Genomic DNA, 19,578 nt, shown 5'->3' on the forward strand with positions numbered 1-19,578 from the left:
GGTCCCGCACGCGGCACCCCGGCCGATCAGCTGCTACTAGCGCCGGCGGCGGTGGCCGCAGGCCGGAAGTGATCACCAGCGGAGCTCCACCGTCAAATGGTAGTGGCCGCCGCGGTGTACTGCACATCCGCCTCCTATTCAATTGAATGGGAGGCGGATGTGCAGCACACCTCGGCGGCCACTACCACTTGACGGCGGAGCCCCACAGGTGAGCACTTCAGGCCGGTGGCCACCGCCGCCGGCACCGATAACAGCTGGTATGTGGGGGTGCCACGTGTGGGACCCTGGCCGATCATACATTGATGCCCTATCCTACGGATTGGACATAAATGTAAAAGTAGTGGACAACTTCTTGTCAGGACTCTGAAGAGGCAATTTGCATATTGTTTTCCTTTGGGACATTTCTGCCCTTTTTCAAGATGGCGTCTTCTGTATCATGTGCCCTTACCTCCTGCCCTTATTACTCCACCCCAGCCTCTAGTCCAGTGCTAGAGTATTTTGCCTGAGATCCTCCTTCTGGTGGCTTCCTGGCTTTCTGCATGCTCCCGAAATTCTGCTGGAATCATCTGTTCCCTGAGAGCCTGCTTCATACTCTAGTTTCCAGCATTTCTCGTGCCCCTGGCTGTTTTGTGCTGGTTCCTCTGCACCTCTGCCCTCCATCTGCTTTGGCTCTCAAGTAAGCTGCTCTGAGTTCTCAGTCTCCTTATTCGGATGGTTGCTGAGCATGGGACTGGTCTGCACTGTCCGAGACTTTACCCGGGCCTCTTTGATTGCTTCTGCATTGTATGGACTTGCTGATGTATAATGGTGAACTAACCTTGCAAAGACTCATTATTCTGTGAACTTAAGACTTTGAGATTTCTCTGCATTTTTGTGCAAAACACTGTGTGCTTTAATATAGACTTTTCACCTATAAACTGTGTACTGTTGTGTCTCGCTCCACGCAAACAGTCTCCTTAGTTATCCACTATAATTGTTACAGGATACTCTAGCCCCTTTAGGAGACTGCTGGAGCAATGACTGCAGAAAGCAAGTTAGAGCAGGTGTATGCCATAATTAGATCTCTGCAGAAAGATGTGGAAGGTGTGCAAAAGAGACTTGGAGGCCTTGTGCACAATCAACAAGTGTTTGGACAAACTTTACAGGACTTAAGTATCCGTATGGCGGCTCAGGAAAACAAACTTGCTGGCTTGGAGTCCCAATATGGACGGGCTTTCCAGGACTTAAACACGCAAATAGCGGCACAAGTGACTTTACCCTCTGGTAAACCGCCACTAGCCAGTCCACCTAAGTTGCCACCATTCAGGCTTAATGGTGATCGTGACAAATTTTGTGGTTTTGTGAACCAGTGTATGCTATATTTTGATGTGCATGTTGACCGTTTTCCTACTGATCGCTCTAAAGTATTGTGTGTAATTATGCTGCTGACCTCATGAGCGCTCGCCTGGGCGAATCCGATGATCGAGTCTCGTGATCCACGGTTAAATGATTTGGATGAGCTCTTGGCCGCTATGGCATTAATGTTTGATGACCCTAATCGCCGCGCAACTGCTGAGTCTGCTTTATTATCTGTACGCCAGGGTAAACGCTCTGTTATTGAATATGCGACTGAATTTAGGAGATTAGCGGTTGATACTAATTGGGACAGTTATGCACAATTGCCTATTTTTAAGAAAGGTCTGTCTAGCATTGTGAAGGATGAACTAGCCCGTTCAGAGTCACCACAAGAGTTAGAAACGTTTATACAGCATTGTGTACGCATAGACATTCGTCTTACTGAGCGTAGACAGGAGAAATTGGCTGTATTTAACCGTATGTCTAATTTTTCCTTTCCTCCAAAAGAGCCTTCAGGTAAATCATCTCGGGAGGTAGAGGAGGTGGCCATGCAGATTGATTCTGTGCAGAGGCGTGAGAGTAATGAGCGCCGAGAGCACCGTCTGCGAGAGAGGCTATGTTTCTACTGCAGTCAGTCAGACCACTTCCCAATTTACTGTCCTAAGCTGTCTGACAAGGTGCTAGCAGCGGTAGGGGAGTATGATAACTGTGACGATGAGTCTGACATCTCTGAATGTAGCCTGCCATTAAACGCTGTTTTCCATTCTGTCTCTCTGGCTACACCTCCCAGGGAGCTGCAGGAAAAGAACTCTCACTCTTCACTCCCTATTAAGATTCTGTGTACAGGGCAGTGGATTTCCAGTGCGGCTATGATTGACTCTGGCGCTGGGGGCAACTTTATGGACATTACATTCGCCAAGGAACATGGCATTGAGATACAGCGTAGAGCCTCACCAATTGCCATGGAAACAGTGGATGGGTCACCCTTAGTCTCTGGGCCTGTGGATCAGGAAACAGTACCCCTTGAAATTTTGTTGGAGCCTAATCATCAGGAGCAACTTTCTTTTCTATTAATTTCTTCTCCTCATTTTCCTGTGATTTTAGGCATCCCTTGGTTGCGTGCTTGAAACCAGATTGTCAACTGGGAGACCAAGGAGATTACCTTCCCAACAAGGAGCAACTCAGCGATTACAGAAGCCGTTCCTGAGTCCAGAGATAAAGAATCTCCTGCACAGGTTTTTTCTTTACCTTCTGTGTATAAAGATTTCTCTGATATTTGTGACCAGAAGAAAGCAGATCATCTTCTTCCACATAGGCATTATGACTATCCCATTGAGCTGCTTCCTGGGACAGCTATTCCTTTCAGTAATGTATACCCTTTGGCGGCACCTGAGCTTCAGGCCCTGAAGGAATATATTGATGAAAATCTGGCTAAAGGCTTCATACGCCCTTCTTCCTCACCAGCAGGGGCGCCTATATTTTTTGTGAAGAAAAAGGATGGGACCCTGAGACCCTGTATTGACTATAGGGAACTTAATAAGGTAACCATACGGAATCGCTATCCTTTGCTGTTGATTCCCGAATTATTGGACAGAGTTCATCATGTCAAGATATTCACTAAACTGGACCTTCGTGGGGCTTATAATCTGGTGTGTATTCGTTCCGGTGTTGAATGGAAGACAGCATTCATATGACAAGAGATATGTTGAAATTTGGGTGGGATTTCTTCTAGACCTTGTGATAATAATATTAATTGTGGTGTAAGTGGAATATTGGGTTTAGAAATTCATAGGAGTAAGTTAAAAGTTTCTTTCCATAATTCCTTTATGGACAACTCCAAAATATGTGTAAAATGTCTCCCGGTTTAGCACAACCTCTCCAGCATAGAGGAGGTTGGGAAGGAAATGCTCTGCGGGGTCTCATTGGAGTAAAGGAGCACCGCAGCATAATGTTATAGTGCGTCTCTTGGAAACACGTAGTGGCACAATATGTCAGGTTTAATGCTTTACTGTACATGTAGATAATCCTTCTGTATCATTTTATATCAAATAATTTAATTTTATTTCATCTTTATAGACTTTGTCCTGAAGGAGGTAATATCTACAGCTCCATAAATTAGAACTTTTTAAAGCTGGACCTGAGGAAAAATGAAAGGTAAGATAAGATGGGAATAGTCAACTTTAACTTTTTTAATTTTTGGTAATGAGAATATATAATTTGAGAATATAATTTGAGTGGGTTTTCAGATCCTATTATTTCAGAGTTAGAATTTTTAGTTTCTTTCCAGGCCAGGTATCTCTTCTTAGAACAATTCAATCCTTTTACAAGAGGAGATAAAATATTAAGTACCAATTTTATTTTTTTAAGGGGATGAGTGATAATACCAGATGGGAAATATATTAGTTATACAACCATATAAATCATCGTATAAAACTGTACACTTGTTAAACTACGTTTTGCTTCTTTTGTTGGAGACAGTGGCTCCAGCTTTGCGGCACGAATCATCACGTTGTACATTCAATGTCCGTTCCGGCTATGACAACTTGCTGGAGGTCCTAGATTCATTGGGGATCTGCAGGGGTTTGTCTGACATCTTTAAGTTCCTGGATGTCTTTTAATGTTTTAGAAATACTTGATCTTTTACTAAAGCTAAAATAGTGGGGAGAAGATCCTTTACAGTAAAAATAGTTCTATTTAGATCTAGCTTTATTAACGCTACATAATCAATAATTTATTTTTTAATTTAAATTTATAGATTTAAAAAATTGCACTCATGTACTTCTTAGATATCCATGAAATGCTTAGTGCCGGCCAATATGAAACATTCTGGGTTTAGGAGTCCAGTGGGTGGTCTCAGATCTCACATAGTGATTGTCAGCCCCCTCTATATGAATGGGGGGTACAGTCCTAAACTAAGAATAAGCCAATATCACTTATCTTAAATCTTTTCTCACAAGGCTAGAAATCAGTAACCAGGAGTACATTGCCTGCCGTTTATATATGATATCCAGTTGTTTCATCTTCAGTCATATTTATTATTTCTACAGATCACTATTCCGGAGAGAAGCCTGATTGTGATCCGTCAATGAATATAGAATCCAGCCGGATGTGACGACTCTTCCACAAGGCGAAAACAAGTCAGAAAAAAGAGACAGATTCCGGGCTCGGGCTCTGTTCTCGCATACGACATTTACTGGACTTTCCGCAGTCAGATGAACTCACGGAATAAAGTGAGGTTCCTGCTGCATCAAGAGGCAGATTCCGGGCTCGGTCTCTGTTCTCACTTCTGGATACGACATTTACTGGACTTTCCGCAGTCAGATGAACTCACGGAATAAAGTGAGCTTCCTGCTGCATAAGGAGACAGATTCCGGGCTCGGTCTCTGTTCTCGTCCTATCATGATTAGTGCCACATTGAAGACTATTGGGCAACACGGTGGCTCAGTGGTTAGCACTGTTGCTTTGCAGCGTTTGGGTCCAAACCCAACCAAAGAGAACAGCTGCATGGAGTTTGTATGCTCTCCCCGTGTTCGCGTGGGTTTCCTCCGGGTTCTCCGGTTTCCTCCCACACTCCAAAGACATACTGATAGGAAATTGATAAATAAATAATTAAATATTATTTCAACTATTATTGAAAATTCTTATATTTGACTCCTTGAATGAAGCTAATAGTCAGTGTATGATAACATATCTGAGCCTCTGTATGGGTCTTCACAGTGCTTAATAGAGGCAACTGGGGGTCAACCCAACAAATCATAGGAGCCTCAGGTCTGGTCAATGATTCCTCCCCAGGTCCACACATTGCATTCCATGTCCTGAGCTCACGTATGTGATCAGTCCTCCATTATGGTAAATGGAAAATATAGAAACAACCAATCAAAAGTCTAACACCTTACTGCCCTATGACATACTATTACATCATGGGCACATGGGATTAAACATGAACTGTGTTATTTTCATGGTAGTCGTGCTGTGCAGGCTTAGCAGCTGAGCCCGCACTTCAAGGAGAGTTGGCTGCAACTGCCGACTTTGGTGTTAGCACCTATCCCGACAGTTTAACCCTTTAGATGATGCAGTCAATAGCGACCACCGCATCAATATGGTGGACAGAAGGAAGGGGCCCCCTCTGTACCTTCATTATTACCCCCATGTTACAATCACGGTGTATCGATGGTTATCATGGCAAGCTGAGACCTAACAACAGCCTCTGGGTCTATCAGCAATGGAAGCTTGTTGAAAAAAAGAAGGATCGCTTCACTGTACCAAACTTTTAGGGTGCTCTGAAGAAATAGGTAGTATAGATATCAAAAAAGAACTTCGGCACTCCAATATGGATGCAAAAAATTGGTTTTTATTAGCAGAATTCCCCTTAAATGAAAAGCAGGCCAACGTTTCGACCTAACATGGTCTTTCTCAGGGCCTATGCTAAACATCAAAAGAATATATCCCATCAACATTTGTATATAAACAGAAAATAAGGAAAAACAAAATATACACATACATCTACTTATAAATGATGTGGAATAACCCACAAAAGATTGTGAAATAAATTTGTAAGGTACAGTAGAATATGCAAATAGCGTGCGTTTTTTTAAAAAAATGTTTATATATGTATATAAATTCAAGAATAATGATATAGTAGGAGACCTCATGCTGCCACAAGAATATAAAGTATATATATATTTATTTATATATATATATATATATATATATATATATATATATATATATATACAGTACAGACCAAAAGTTTGGACACACCTTCTCATTTAAAGATTGTTCTGTATTTTCATGACTATGAAAATTGTACATTCACACTGAAGGCATCAAAACTATGAATTAACACATGTGGAATTATATACTTAACAAAAAAGTATGAAACAACTGAAAATATGTCTTATATTCTAGGTTCTTCAAAGTAGCCACCTTTTGCTTTGATGACTGCTTTGCACACTCTTGGCATTCTATTGATGAGCTTCAAGAGGTAGTCACCGGAAATGGTTTTCACTTCACAGGTGTGCCCTGTCAGGTTTAATAAGTGGGATTTCTTGCCTTATAAATGGGGTTGGGACCATCAGTTGTGTTGTGCAGAAGTCAGGTGGATACACAGCTCATAGTCCTACTGAATAGTCCTAAATAATCAGTAACATGAAATATATTCAATTATTATAAAATGACAAACAATCTAGTCACCCATACTGAAAGCCCAGTGAATGACCCACAACTTAAAACTTTAATCAGTAGCATAGAATTATCCGCTAAACCCTGGTTTATTATCCTATCCAATAGACACTGGACAGAGTGAGTTTTATGTCATATAGGTAGAGGGATTTTTGGGGGGGATATAGGAATTTTTTATTCATATTGTGCTTCATACTCCCTATTAAGTCCTTTCGGAGTGAGGATCTGTAGCGTATGTATCCAGTATAGCTCACGTTTTTTGAGGTTTTGAATCCGGTTGCCCCCCCCCGTCTATTTGGCGGAATGTGATCAATTACTTGATACCTTAGTTGTGAAATGTTGTGGGACATAGCTAGAAAATGTGCTGGTATAGGTAACATCATGCGTCCACAACGAATTGTTGATTTGTGTTGTGAAATTCGGTCTCGGATATGTTGGGTGGTCTCACCAACATACGCGAGACCGCATGGACACTTAATTAGATACACCACATACGTGGAATCACAAGAGAAATATTCTTTAATAGAATAACGTTTGCCAGAATGAGGATGTGTAAAAGTGTCATCCTTAGTAATATTTGAACACTGTAAACATCCTAGACACGGGAAAGTTCCCCTCCGGGGGGTGGCCAAGGTGCGTTGGATTGGTCCCTTATTTGTGGATCCCATGTCAGCTCTAACCAAATGGTCGCGAATGTTTCGGGATCTTTTATGACATAGTAGGGGGACATCAGTAAATTCCTCTATATCCGGATAAGATTGCTCTAACAGGGACCAATATTTTTTAATGCACTTGAATATCTGTCCCCCAAAGGGGTGATAGGTGTTCACGAAAGTCAGTTGTGAGTTATTATTCCGTCGTGAAGTAGGTTGGGTGACCTGGTTCAAGATATGTGATGGGTAAAGACCATGTTAGGTGGAAACGGACTGCTTTTCATTTATGACGAATTCTGCTAATAAAAACCAATTTTTTGCATCCATATTGGAGTGCCGAAGTTCTTTTTTGATATCTATACTACCTATTTCTTCAGAGCACCCTAAAAGTTTGATACAGTGAAGCGATCCTTCTTTTTTTCAATTGACTGTTTCTTGGGATTACGCTCCTGTGGCTTCAATGTCGTTCACAACCTTTGCCTTTAATCAGGAAGAAGCAAGTGGAATACTTGCACATGTCACAACTCCCGTTACATTTCTCCACACCCCCACTGAGGAAGTACGCATAAGGGACCTAGAGAAGGAACAAAGGAGGTATACCGCTTTGGATCTACACTGCGTTACTCTCGCAGAATATCACAAAACACAACGAATTCCACGAGGATTAAGAGTCAACCTACGTCCTACTCTATTTAATGATAACTCTGATTATTGCAGTAAGTTCGAGGGGATCCTCAACAAATGCTCAATGGACATTATTGTGTTGACAATTGATTTTCTCCAGAAGGAAATAACCAATCTACATACTAGGATTGCCTCTACTGAGCAACAATTGAGTAATACGATTTCATCTGAAGAATTTACAACACTGAAAAACAAAGTGGACAAAACCATTTCTGAATATCGCAACGAACTCCAGATCCAGAAAAAATCTAAATTTCTATGTGACACTGAAAACTACCTCAATAATCAAGTGTATAGATGGCGCTCTTCAGATCAAGGCAGAAGCAGCAGATCATACAGGCGAGGATACAACTCTTCTCCAGGCCGACACTCCTCTACAGACAGCAAACGAGGTACCTATCAACCAAATTATTTTTTGGATCAACGCAGAAACCGTCCACCAAGAATAAGACGAGGCGGGGGAGGCGATCGACAGACAGACAACGCTCGGATGACAACTCGTTCTCGGGTAGGACTAACATCGTGTATAACATCTTCTCACAATCCTTAGCACCGGCCGAATTAGACCTATTGCAAAAAGGTCTTTCATTTAGCCCTACACCTGCCTTTGATACATTCCAACTGGAGCAAGAACTACAACGCTTTTATAGAACCTTAAGATTGAAAGTCCATTTTTCCTCTGGTAGGGGGCTTACTACTGATCCTCCAGGTGCCTCTCAGAGCAGCCAGAATGATGGAATGTTCTCTTTACATGGCTTGAAACTGCGTATTCCTAGCCATTTCCAACCGCCTTGTACATATTATCATGTAGAGACATATATTGACTTGGTCCAGAAAGACATTAATGAAGTCCTACAAGCCATAAAGAGAGGCGATCTGCATAACAAAAATAACCTCAACCCTGAGGAAAGTATGGCCCTCTCCTCATTGAAAAAAAGGAAAGAACTTATTGTAAAACCAGCTGATAAGGGGGGAGCAATTGTTATTATGGACCGGTCTTATTATATATCAGAGATATACACTCAATTGAATGATACTGAAACGTATCTACCTATAACACGTAACCCCACCACAGAGGTAGCTAATTTAATTAAAAATTTAGTCTCACATCATTCTCAGAGAGGCACAATCGATTCCAAACTGTCAGAATTTTTGGTCAATCCAAACCCAATAATGCCGGTATTTTATACCTTACCCAAAATACACAAGAATCTATGGGCACCACCCGGGAGACCTATTGTAGCCTCTACAGATTCTATTTTGTCACCCTTGGCTATTACATTAGAAAAAATTTTAACACCCCATATTCAGAAGATTACCTCATACCTTAAGGACACTACCCATTTTTTGACATGCATAAGAGAATTAGGACCAATCCCTACTAACAGCATCCTAACAACAATGGATGTCAACAGTCTCTATACTAGTATCAATCACCAGTAGGGCATTTGTGCCACAATAAAATTTGTAAGAGCCCATACTACATTCTCAGCCGATCAGATTGACTTTTGCAGTGATTTATTAACTTTGATCCTCACCAAAAATTTTTTCATGTTTGAAGATCGTTTTTTCTTTCAAAAGAGGGGTACGGCGATGGGCTCCAATGTGGCACCCCCCTATGCCAATATCTTCATGGGGAATTTTGAGATAGATCATGTATATACTCACCCTCTGTTTGAAAAGCATGTGCTATGCTGGAGACGTTTTATTGACGATATTTTCTTTATTTGGACTGGCACAAGACAAAACTTAAAAACTTTTTTTGATGACCTTAACAGCAAAGTTACTAATCTGACATTTACCATACACCAAGACCCACATTCCATACGTTTTTTGGACACACGGATTACACTCGTTGACACAGGATATCTAGTCAGTGACTTATACACAAAACCAACAGATAAAAACAGTCTATTGTTGTATTCCAGTTCACACCCGGGCCATATTAAAAGGTCATTACCAAAATCACAACATAATAGGGTGGATCGAATAGTGTCTACTGCAGATTCTAAAAAAATTAGACATGAGGAGATGAACGACAAATTTCGACAGAGGGGTTACCCATCACATATCTTGAACCAGGTCACCCAACCTACTTCACGACGGAATAATAACTCACGACTGACTTTCGTGAACACCTATCACCCCTTTGGGGGACAGATATTCAAGTGCATTAAAAATATTGGTCCCTGTTACGGCAATCTTATCCGGATATAGAGAAATTTACCCCCTACTATGTCATAAAAGATCCCGAAACATTCGCGACCACTTGGTTAGAGCCGACGTGGGATCTACAAATAAGGGACCAATCCAACGCACCTTGGCCACCCCCCGGAGGGGAACTTTCCCGTGTCTAGGATGTTTACAGTGTTCAAATATTACTAAGGGTGACACTGGAAGTGCATTGAGGTGAAGGGTGCATTGCTGGAAAAGGGAAAAAAAAAAAACTCTTTAAATATCTTAGTTTGCGAGTGTGAACGAGCTGCGTGAGTCCGGAGCGTAAGTGCGAACGAAAGTAAGTGTGTGACTTGTTTTTCAGTGACTTTGTATTCAGGGAGTTTGGAAGGGAGGACTTTGGACTGAATTGCTGACTGTATTTCATTAATTCTTTACTTTACTTTTTACTTAACATTCTGTATATTGCAATCCCCATTAGGAAATGAGCTCCATTATTGACAATGCTATCCAGTGTACATCTTGCCACATGTATGTATTCCTTGAACAGCAGGTAGAGGTTGCTTACTGCTGCGCGAGATGTGTGCACGTTGTGCGTTTGGAAGCCCAGATACTGGATCTAAATGAGCAGCTGGCAACACTGAGATCCATTGACAACATGGAAAGGAGTCTGCTGCTCACTGAGCAGCAGCTTACTGGGGTAGATGTGGGGGAGGGTGGTAGTCGGGAGCTGCAGGACAGTGAGGTCGCTAGTTGGGTGACAGTTAGAAGGGGTGGTAGAGGGAAGAGTGCAAGGGAGGCTAGTCCTGATCTGGCACACCCCAATAAGTTTGCAAAGTTGGCAGATGAGGGGAGTGATGGTACAGGGGTAGCACTACTGCAGCAAGGCATCTCCGGCTTTCAGGGGACGAGTGTCAGCTCCAGTAAAGAGGGAAATAGGAGAGTAGGGTAGGCTAGGCAGGTGCTGGTAGTGGGGGACTCAATTATTAGAGGAAAAGATAGGGCAATCTGTCACAAAGACAGGGATCGTCGAACAGTGTGCTGCCTACCTGGCGCTCGAGTCCGGCACATCGCTGATCGGGTTGACAGATTACTGGGAGGGGCTGGTGAGGACCCAGCGGTCATGCTGCACATTGGCACAAATGACAAAGTTAGAGGTAGGTGGAAGGTCCTTAAAGATGATTTTAGGGAATTAGGCTGCAAGCTGAAAGCAAGGACCTCCAAGGTGGTATTCTCTGAAATACTACCGGTACCACGTGCCACGCCAGAGAGGCAACGGGAGATTTGGGAGATAAATAAGTGGCTCAAGAACTGGTGTAGGAAAGAGGGATTTGGGTTCCTGGAGAACTGGGCCGACTTCTCAGTTGGCTACAGACTCTACGCTAGGGACCGGCTGCACCTTAATGGGGAGGGTGCAGCTGTGCTGGGGGAGAAAATGGCTAGAAGGTTGGAGGAGTGTTTAAACTAGGGATTGGGGGGGAGGGTATTCATTTTATAGGTGGGGAAGATAGTGCAGATAGTGACCTGGGCACAAATAAAGAAATTGGGGGTGGGGTTAGAACAGTCAATAAAGTAAGATGGAATAGAGGTACAGAGAGATACATAAAATGCATGTACACTAATGCCAGAAGCCTCACCAACAAAATGGAGGAATTAGAATTAATTTTGTTGGAAAATAATTATGACATGGTAGGGATATCTGCGACATGGCTGGACGAGAGCCATGACTGAGCAGTTAATTTACAGGGCTATAGTCTGTTCAGAAATGACCGTACAAACAAGCGAGGGGGGGTGTGTGTTTATATGTAAAATCATCCTTAAAACCTGTCTTGCGGGAGGATATATGTGAATCTAATGAAAATGTAGAGTCCCTGTGGGTGGAGATAAGGGGAGGGGGAAAAAATAATAAATTACTGATAGGGGTTTGTTATAAGTCTCCAAAAATAATGGAAGTAGCGGAGAATATCCTCGTAAAGCAGATAGATGAAGCAGCGACTCAAGGAGAAGTCATTATTATGGGAGACTTCAACTACCCTGAAATACATTGGGGGACAGAAACATGTAGTTCAAGCAAAGGAAATAGGTTTTTGACTACTATGAGAGACAATTACCTTTCACAACTGGTTCAGGACCCAACAAGAAGGGGGGCACTGCTAGACCTAATATTAACCAATAGGCCAGACCGCATATCAAATATACTAGTTGGGGGTCACTTGGGTAATAGTGATCACAAAATAATACGTTTTCATGTAACCTTTAATAAGATGTGTAGTAGAGGGGTTACAAAGACACTAAACTTCAGGAAGGCAAATTTCCAACGGTTAAGAGATCATCTTAGTGCAATAAACTGGGACGATATCCTGAGACATAAAGCTACACAAAGCAAATGAGAGACATTTATTAACATCCTGAATAGGACCTGTGCACAATATATACCCCTTGGGAATAAACATGCTAGAAATAGGAGGAAACCACTATGGCTAAATAGAGCTGTAAGGGGCGCAATAAGTGACAAAAAGAAAGCATTTAGAGAACTAAAGCAAGTAGGTAGTGATGAGGCATTAAATAAATATAGAAAATTAAATAAATTATGTAAAAAACAAATCAAGGCAGCAAAGATTTAGGCAGAGAGAATTATTGCCAGAGAAAGTAAAAATAACCCCAAAATATTCTTTAACTATATAAATAGTAAAAAACTAAAAAATGATAGTGTTGGCCCCCTTAAAAATAGTCTGGGTGAAATGGTGGATGAGGATGAGGAAAAAGCCAATATGCTAAATGATTTTTTTTCAACCGTATTTACACAAGAAAATCGCATGACAGAAAACATGATTAGTGATAACAAAAATTCTCCAGTAAATGTCACTTGCTTAACCCAGCAGGAAGTATGGCGGCATCTAAAAATCACTAAAGTTGACAAATCACCGGGCCTGGATGGGATACACCCGCGAGTACTGCAGGAATTAAGTAACGTCATAGATATAGGCCGGTAAGCTTAACCTCTACTGTGGGTAAAATCCTGGAGGGTTTCCTAAGAGATGCTATAATAGAGTATCTGAAGAAGAATAACCTCATGACCCAATATCAACATGGGTTTACGAGGGACCGTTCCTGTCAAACTAATCTGATCAGTTTTTATGAGGAGGCAAGTTCCGGACTGGACCAAGGAAATGCAGTGGATGTTGTGTATATGGACTTTTCAAAAGCTTTTGATACGGTTCCACACAAAAGGTTGATACACAAAATGAGAACAATGGGGATAGGGGAAAATATATGTATGTGGGTTAAGAATTGGCTCAGTGATAGGAAACAAAGGGTGGCTATTAATGGAAAACACTCAAACCGGGTCTCAGTTAACAGTGGGGTACCACAGGGGTCAGTATTGGGCCCACTTCTTTTTAACATATTTATTAATGACACTAAACTCTGCAGGGTAATCAATACAGAGGAGGACAATTTTATATTACAGGAGGATCTATGTAAACTAGAAGCTTGGGCTGATAAATGGCAAATGAGCTTTAATGGGGATAAATGTAAGGTAATGCACTTGGGCAGAGGAAATAAAATGTATAATTATAAGCTTAATTGTAAAACACATGGCAAAACTGTTACTGAAAAAGACCTGAGTGTATTGGTGGACGACAAGCTCAGTGTAGTGGCCAGTGTCAGGCTGCTTCTGCAAAGGCAAATAAAATAATGGGATGCATTAAAAGAGGCATAGATGCTCATGAGGAGAACATAATTTTACCTCTATACAAGTCATTAGTGCGACCACACTTAGAATACTGTGTACAGTTCTGGTCTCCGGTGTATAAGAAAGACATAGCTGAACTAGAGCGGGGGCAGAGAAGAGCGACCAAGGTTATTAGAGGACTGGGGGTCTGCAATACCAAGACAGGTTATTACACTTGGGGTTATTTACTGTGGAAAAAAGAAGGCTTAGGGGTGATCTTATTACTATGTACAAGTATATGAGGGGACAGTACAAAGAGCTTTCTACTGATCTTTTTACTCTGAGGCCTGAGACGGGGACAAGGGGGCATCTTCTACGTCTAGAGGAAAGAAGGTTTAATCATAATCACAGACGGGGATTCTTTACTGTAAGAGCAGTGAGACTATGGAACTCTCTGCCGCATGATGTTGTAATGAGTGATTCACTGTTAAAATTTAAGAAGGGCATGGATGCCTTTCTTGAAAAGTATAATATTACAGGTTATAAATACTAGATTCCTTGATAGGGCGTTGATCCAGGGAACTAGTCTGATTGTCGTATGGAGTCAGGAAGGATTTTTTTTTCCCCAATGTGGAGCTTAGTGATTACCACATGTTTTTTTTTTGCCTTCCTCTGGATCAACATGTTAGGCTATGGGTTGAACTAGATGGACTTAGTCTTCCTTCAACCTTAAAAACTATGTTACTTTTACACATCCTCATTTTGGCAAACGTTATTCTATTAAAGAATATTTCTCTTGTGATTCCACGTATGTGGTGTATCTAATTAAGTGTCCATGCGGTCTCGCATATGTTGGTGAGACCACCCAACATATCCGAGACCGTATTTCACAACACAAATCGACAATTCGTTGTGGACGCACGATGTTACCTATACCAGCACATTTTCTAGCTATGTCCCACAACATTTCACAACTAAGGTATCAAGTAATTGATCACATTCCGCCAAATAGACAGGGGAGCAACCGGATTCAAAACCTCAAAAAACGTGAGCTATACTGGATACATACGCTACAGATCCTCACTCCGAAAGGACTTAATAGGGAGTATGACGCACAAGATGAATAAAAAATTCCTATATCGCCCCCAAAAATCCCTCTACCTATATGACATAAAACTCACTCTGTCCAGTGTCTATTGGATAGGATAATAAACCAGGGTTTAGCGGATAATTCTATGCTACTGATTAAAGTTTTAAGTTGTGGGTCATTCACTGGGCTTTCAGTATGGATGACTAGATTGTTTGCCATTTTATAATAATTGAATATATTTCATGTTACTGATTATTTTTCTTTGTCTTGTAGGTTACTAATTAAGGTTCCCAGGGACCTCCGTAACGAATCCCATGCATTTTTTTCTTTGACTCTTCAGGATCCCCCTCCTTATTTTGCAATTTAATATAATATAATCTGTTTTTCAAGTATTCATCTCCTATAGCCCCTCCTAAGGTTGGCTCACCCTGCGTTATTCTGCTCTTGATTGAGTATAACCTCTTTCCACTGATTTACACCTTAAGTAAAGTCTATCCACTTACTTCCAGTGTAGCGTATATACTGCGCATGTCCGGAAGTGACTTGCGTTCCACTGTCTCCCTTTGCGTTCCAGCACGCGCACCGGAAGTCAGTATGGCCATACTGCGCATGACCGGATATACACCGGCGTTCTTTCACCGCTTCCACCAACGCACTAGTCCTATATAATATATATATAGTCCTATATATATAGTCCTTTATATAGTCCTTCCTTCTTTCCACCACACGGCGCTTTTTCGCGGTTCCTAGTCCATGCACTATTCCCTTCACGCCAGGTATGTAATCCTTCAGTGTTCCCTACGCCATTTTTGCTATTTGAACCGTTTGTTCTGTGTCTAATTGTTCCTACTTACCTGTAATAGAGTTTCTTTGCTGCTACTCCTCTTGTAACTAACTCTATGACGGACCATGACACCATATGGGATCAGTGACTCCATGAGCTTACATTGATATTCCCATTAGAAGCCTTATGATGAATATATTGCATGTTACCTACACTCTTTAATATAAATTGTACCCTTTTTCCTCATTGTAAATCATCTGACAACGTTTGTCCTTCAAGCATATATGTGAATATACAGTACAGACCAAAAGTTTGGACACACCTTCTCATTTAAAGATTTTTCTGTATTTTCATGACTTTGAAAATTGTACATTCACACTGAAGGCATCAAAACTATGAATTAACACATGTGGAATTATATACTTAACAAAAAAGTGTAAAACAACTGAAAATATGTCTTATATTCTTGGTTCTTCAAAGTAGCCACCTTTTGCTTTGATGACTGCTTTGCACACTCTTGGCATTCTCTTGATGAGCTTCAAGAGGTAGTCACCGGAAATGGTCTTCCAACAATCTTGAAGGAGTTCCCAGAGATGCTTAGCACTTGTTGGCCCTTTTGCCTTCAATCTGCGGTCCAGCTCACCCCAAACCATCTCGATTGGGTTCAGGTCTTGTTACTGTGGAGGCCAGGTCATCTGGCGTAGCACCCCATCTCTCTCCTTATTGGTCAAAAAGCCCTCACAAAGCCTGGAGGTGTGTTTGGGGTCATTGTCCTGTTGAAAAATAAATGATGGTCCAACTAAACACAAACCGGATGGAATAGCATGGCGCTGCAAGATGCTGTGGTAGCCATGCTGGTTCAGTATGCCTTCAATTTTGAATAAATCCCCAACAGTGTCACCAGCAAAGCACCCCCACACCATCACACCTCCTCCTCCATGCTTCACGGTGGGAACCATGCATGCAGAGTCCATCCGTTCACCTCTTCTGCGTCGCACAAAGACGTGTGTTCTTTAGCCCATACAAGAGTCTTCTGCTTGTTGCCTGTCCTTAGCAGTGGTTTCCTAGCAGCTATTTTACCATGAAGGCCTGCTGCTCAAAGTCTCCTCTTAACAGTTGTTGAAGAGATGTGTCCGCTGCTAGAACTCTGTGTGGCAGTGGCCTGGTCTCTAATCTGAGCTGCTGTTAACCTGCGATTTCTGAGGCTGGTGACTCGGATAAGCTTATCCTCAGAAGCAGAGGTGACTCTTGGTCTTCCTTTCCTGGGGCAGTCCTCATGTGAGCCAGTTTCTTTGTAGCGCTTGATGGTTTTTGCAACTGCACTTGGGGACACTTTCAAAGTTTGCCCAATTTTTCGGACTGACTGACCTTCATTTCTTAAAGTAATGATGGCCACTCGTTTTTCTTTACTTAGCTGCTTTTTTCTTGCCATAATACAAATTCTAACAGTCTATTCAATAGGACTATCAGCTGTGTATCCACCTGACTTATGCACAACACAACTGATGGTCCCAACCCCATTTATAAGGCAAGAAATCCCATGTATTAAACCTGACAGGGCACACCTGTGAAATGAAAACCATTTCCGGTGACTACCTCTTGAAGCTCATCAAGAGAATGCCAAGAGTGTGCAAAGCAGTCATCAAAGCAAAAGGTGGCTACTTTGAAGAACCTAGAATATAAGACATATTTTCAGTTGTTTCACACTTTTTTGTTAAGTATATAATTCCACATGTGTTAATTCATAGTTTTGATGCCTTCAGTGTGAATGTACAATTTTCATAGTCATGAAAATACAGAAAAATCTTTAAATGAGAAGGTGCACACTTTGCTCCAGTACCGGCTGTGTCTCTTGTCTGATTGTTTAGGGCGGCGGCGCGGCTACTGCCTGATTCTTATAGTTACTGCGTGCGCACTCCTAATGCCTCCCCAGCCTATTGCTGTGAGTCACTGGATACTTAAACCTCCTCCACCCAGTAGGGGGTGCCTGAGCAACACTTTGATTCAGTGTGTTCTGTGCAACTGAGTTGCCAGGTCCTGTCCTGTATCTTGTCTGTTTCCGCCCCTGGGGGCTGTATACCCAGGCCTGTTACCTGTATCTGTGACTTCTAGTCTGTCTCCGCCACCATGAGGGCTGAGTTCCCAGGCTCGTTATTATATCTTATTACTGGTTCAGCTCCTGTCTGAACTGTGTCCTAGCCCGTTACCTGTTTCTCTCTATGTCCGAACCTTCCCTTTTCCTGCAGTGTCTGAACCTGCACCTAACTCCAACTTGTTGTCTCTGAACTTCTGTTTGTGAGTTTTGTGTACACTCGCTACTTCATTGTAAGCACCTTGTGTGTATCTAGTTCTGCTTGTTCACCGCACCAGCGGTTTTGCTCTGCCCTGCTTGTTCACCGCACCTGCGGTTTCGCTCTGCTCTGCTTGTCCACCGCACCTGCGGTTTCGCTCTGCTCTGCTTGTTCACCGCACCTGCGGTTTTGCTCTGCTCTGCTTGTCCACCACACCTGCGGTTTCGCTCCGCTCTGCTTGTCCACTGCACCGGCGGTTTCGCTCTGCTCCGCCCTGCATGTTCACCGCACCGGCGGTTTCGCTCTGCTCAGCTTGTTCATCGCACCTGCGGTTTCGCTCTGCTCAGCTTGTTCACCGCACCTGCGGGTTTTGCTCTGCTGGTTTACCGCACCTGCGGGTTTTGCTCTGCTCTGCTTGTCTACCACACCTGCGGGTTTTGCTCTACTCTGCTTGTTTACCACACCCGCAGGCTTTGCTCTGCTCTGCTTGTCTATCGCACGTGCGGGTTTTGCTCTGCTCTGCTTGTTTACCGCACCTGCGGGCTTTGCTCTGCTCTGCTTGTCTACCGCACCTGCGGGTTTTGCTCTGCTCTACTTGTCTACCGCATCTGCGGGTTTTGCTCTGCTCTGCTTGTCTACCGCATCTGCGGGTTTTGCTCTGCCCTACTTGTCTATCGCATCTGCGGGTTTTGCTCTGCTCTGCTTGTCTACCGCACCTGCGGGTTTTGCTCTGCTCCACTTGTCTACCGCACCTGTGGGTTTTACTCTGCTCTGCTTGTCTACCGCACCTGCGGGTTTTGCTCTGCTCTGCTTGTCTACCGCACCTGCGGGTTTTTCCCTGCTCTGCTTGTCTACCGCACCTGCGGGTTTTGCTCTGCCCTGCTTGTCAACCGCACCTGCGGGTTTTGCTCTGCTCTACTTGTCTACCGCATCTGCGGGTTTTGCTCTGCTCTGCTTGTCTACTGCACCTGGGGCTCCTTTCCTGTGTCCTAGTCTGTCATGGTCCCTATCCTGCCTGTGTTCTTACCTGCCAGTACCCGCCTGTCTGCATGCCAGCCGTGCCTGCCAGTGCCCACCTGTCTGCAGGCCAGCCGTGCCGACCAGTGCCCATCTGTCTGCATACCAGCCGTGCCTGCCAATACCCACCTATCTGCATACCAGCCGTGCCTGCCAGTACCTACCTGTCTGTATGCCAGCCTAACCTGTCTGTTCCTGCATTCCCCAGTGTGGGTCAACAGCCGTGACCGGGGTCTGACCTGGAGTAGCACCTGGTCCCTCTGCTCAGTTCCTCCCTGGTTCACGGAGTCGACTGAGCCGCCGTGTGACCTTGGTCGGACCGAGTTGATACTTAGTTACGCCCCTCCAGACACTCCTCAGTTCATGGTCCAGTGGGATCACTAATCATGCTCACGCCAGTCAGTCCGGGCGTGTGCGTAACAGTTTGCTCAGGCCATGGTCCCCGTTGAGCCCCACGATCCTTCGCTCTCGGAGACATTTGAATTCTTGTCTGGCGAATACATGCACCAAGGAAAAAAATTTTTCTCACGCTGAGGTCCAGGCGATTTACGCACAAGCCCAAATGGAGCAATCAGCACTCGTTCCTGCGGATCCACCACGGTACTATGGGGATCCAAAACAAAGCCGTTCGTTTGTGGAGCAATGTATGCTGCATTTCAAATTCTATGCTCACTATTTTCCCACTGATCGGGTTA

Source organism: Phyllobates terribilis, unplaced genomic scaffold (assembly GCF_046119375.1).
Source record: "Phyllobates terribilis strain yellow unplaced genomic scaffold, ASM4611937v1 Scaffold_326__1_contigs__length_2130411, whole genome shotgun sequence".
Taxonomy (NCBI): Eukaryota; Metazoa; Chordata; class Amphibia; order Anura; family Dendrobatidae; genus Phyllobates; species Phyllobates terribilis.